General features: G+C 49.9%; 1 long non-coding RNA gene across 1 annotated transcript; it reads left to right on the plus strand.

Annotated features, from left to right (window-relative positions):
* Nucleotides 1-302: 302 nt before the first annotated feature.
* Nucleotides 303-2913, plus strand: LOC140395902 (uncharacterized). Its single transcript, XR_011936380.1, has 2 exons — nt 303-478; nt 2648-2913. It is a non-coding gene; the product is annotated as an uncharacterized lncRNA (long non-coding RNA).
* Nucleotides 2914-3421: the final 508 nt, after the last annotated feature.

Here is a 3421-nt window from a genome sequence, read left to right on the forward strand (position 1 = left end):
TACCATCCACTCTGTCCTTCTGAATAGTTTGACACCCATGGAATTTAACTCCCTGTGCTAAACCAGCCCTATCATGTTTCACTCTGTTAAATTAAATTATATGTAAATGATGTAAATGTTCTATGTGTAACACCTTATGGGTTCAATCGAATGGGAAGATCTGGACTGACATTCAAAGGCAAACTTGTGATCAGCATAGGACATCGCCACTTTAGGAAAAGTATTAATGGGACGTCTCACAGGCAGAATGGACACCCCCCGATTACATTGGCACAATCCAGTCACACCCAGATTATGTGGTTATAAATGCAGCAAATCTTCCGAGTAAGCTTTCAGAACACTTCCACGCCAGCTTTCTGATCTAGATCCCGAGGAATTCTGAGGAAGATGGGAAGAGCGGTGCTTTCCCTGCTATGTTTCCTGCTGATGACTCAGTTCATCACTTCTGATGACATTTTCGCCAAAAGAGGACCCGAAGGTTGATGAATTTCCTCATCTTCCAGCAGCTATTGTTCAGCAGGGTGTAAACCAAATGTTTTCCTTTATTTGTCTCACTTTTATTACTTATTAATTATATTACTGCACAGGAATTGGACGTTTCTGGCAAGGGGATTAACCCTTCTTGAGCTCTAAATCCCGAGATGCAGTGGAGGGCAGTGCTTTCCCTCCAGTACGAATACCCCATACCGTGCTGTTATTGGGCCTTTATTAGGCACAGAAATCAGTGAAGGTTTTAATTCCAATCGGGCTGATGGGCGTCATGGTGAGGCGACATGTATGTGTGCATGTTCCCATACAGAGGCTGTCATTGTCCATCTATCTGGTGGAGGTGGCGCTTTGGAAAGTTGCTGTGGAAGGAGATTTGATGAGTTTCTTCAGGGAATCTTGGAGGGGCCCACGCACTGCTGCCGCCATGCGGCGGGCTTGATAGTGGGCGTCGCGGAGGGGGGGCGGGGGGGGGGGGGTGAGGGGTGCGGCGTGGCGTAAAGGAAGTGGATATTATGGGTTGCGGCTGCAGTGCTCATCAAACCAGACGGTTTCTCATGTGGAGCCTCTTTAATTTTGTGAGGGTCACTCACCCAGGTCATGGGACAATATTTGATCATCAGCTAAATTTTGCTTTGATAAGTACGTACTGCTTTGAGGAATAAGCAGGTGAGTTACCCGCCGTCAAATGAGAAACCTCTGGGGCGTCATTCTCCGACCCCCCGCCGGGTTGGAGAATGGCCGATGGCCGCCGTGAATCCCGCCCCCGCCCCCACTGAAGTCTCCGCTCCCGGAGATTGGGCGGGGGCGGGAATCCGGCCGCGCCGGTTGGCGGGACCCCCCGCTGGATTCTCCGGCCCGGATGGGCCGAAGTCCCGCCCAGGAATTGCCTGTCCCGCGGGCGTAAATCAAACCTGGTATTTACCGGCGGGACCAGGCGGCGTGGGCGGGCTCCGGGGTCCTGGGGGGGGGGGGGGGGGGGGCCGCGGGGCGATCTGACCCCGGGGGGTGCCCCCACGGTGGCCTGGCCCGTGATCGGGGCCCACCGATCCGTGGGTGGGCCTGTGCCATGGGGGCACTCTTTCCCTTCCGCCTCCGCCACGGTCTCCACCATGGCGGAGGCGGAAGTGACTCTCCCCACTGCGCATGCGCGGGAAACTGTCAGCGGCCACTGACACTCCCGCGCATGCGCCGCATTTCCGCGCCAGCTGGCGGGGCAACAAACGCCATTTCCGCCAGCTGGCGGGGCGGAAATCCCTCCGGCGTCGGCCTAGCCCCTCAATGTTGGGGCTAGGCCGCCAAAGATGCGGAGACTTCTGCACCTTTTTGCCGGCGCGATGCCCGTCTGATTTGCGCCGGCTTTGGCGCCAGTCGGCGGGCATCCCGCCGTTGGGGGAGAATTTCGCCCCTGATCTCCTCTTGTGTTCACATGATTAACCCGGCTAGTCCAAACATATTTCACCTCCCGGGATAATCTCATGTAGCTAAACTGGCGGATTCAGCGGCATTAATGCCGTTCAATCTCAAGGGCCGATATTTGGAGTCTCTCCTGTAAAAATGGAATAACATGGCATTTCACTGACAGAGAAACAAATACACATGTTTGCTCGATCCGATTAACCTGGCAGATTCCATAAAGGTGGGGGGTTATGCGACCTGCGGTTCAAGGAAACAAATTACATTAAATGGGTATCTGTCCGATAAAAATAGGAACTGAGTGAAAACGTTTTGCGTTACTTTCTCAGGCAACATGGCCGGACACTTTCCATCCTGTGAAATTCCATTCGCTGTTCATGGCACTTTGCGACTTGCAGGGTTCCCTATAATACAGAGCTGGACGTCCACACCCCGATGTTAAAGATCCATTCTGCTTGGTGAGCGGCAAGATTCTACAGAAATCGTTCGACATAATAGTTCGAACTTGACATTGCTCTGTTCCAGATCTCAGAAAGCGCGGTTATTATTTGATCCACGCTGCTAAAATCCACCTGGGCTGTACTTTACGGAGAGGGAGAGAGATGTGCAGTTTTATTCAGAGAGTTGAATATATGTGTTTCATCTTTAGTTCGAATATCACCGACAACCCCACAGTTTAAACACTCATTTCTGTCCTAATAGCTACAAGGATATTAATTAATTATTTTGCCATCTATAATTCCAGATATCTGCAGCCAGATCGGAAAGGGTATATGCAGGGATGGCAGATGTTACGTACAAAACGTGGACTTCGGAGCATGTGAACTATTGGGATCGTGCTGCATTTCAATCCTGTGAACGCTGCAGTGACTGAACTTCAATAGCCAACGCTCTCAAAATCAGGAATGAATGGATAACTTTAACCTGGGGGAAACAAAAACAGCTGGCACCATGTCTCTGCTGTCTGCATAATTTGCTGTACTCAGAAATAAAATTACATCTTTGATCACAGCCCATCCCTTATTTCCCTTTAGTATCAGGGTGCCTGAGGATAAAGTTCTTGGTGTGGAATTAGGGTTAAATAATATAGAGTGTGAGAAATACCGCTCACCTTTTAATAATTTACACTTAGTCAAATTCTGAAGAAGTATTTATTATCGATCTTGCAAGAGCGGGTGCCTCCAGTAAGCAACAGCAGACACAAAGAATTCACACATCATCACTTTGTTATATACAATCCATGAAAATACAATCCGTGAGAAACAATCCGTGAGAAATACATCCCACAAACTATAGAAAGGGCAGTTCCCTTAACAGTGATCCCTTATTTGGCCTCCCCCTTGCATAGTGGTTTCTGTCAGCTCCTGGTATATCCTTGGACCGTCAGTTAAAGATAAGAATGAGGCCCCCTGCTTGCACCTGCTATCTTCCCCCTTGCTTAGCAATTTCTGTTATTGTACATCCCGTTCTTCCCCGAAGGTCAGCCTTGTACATAGTTACAACAACTCGCTCACTATAG

Source organism: Scyliorhinus torazame, chromosome 19 (assembly GCF_047496885.1).
Source record: "Scyliorhinus torazame isolate Kashiwa2021f chromosome 19, sScyTor2.1, whole genome shotgun sequence".
NCBI classification, from domain to species: Eukaryota; Metazoa; Chordata; class Chondrichthyes; order Carcharhiniformes; family Scyliorhinidae; genus Scyliorhinus; species Scyliorhinus torazame.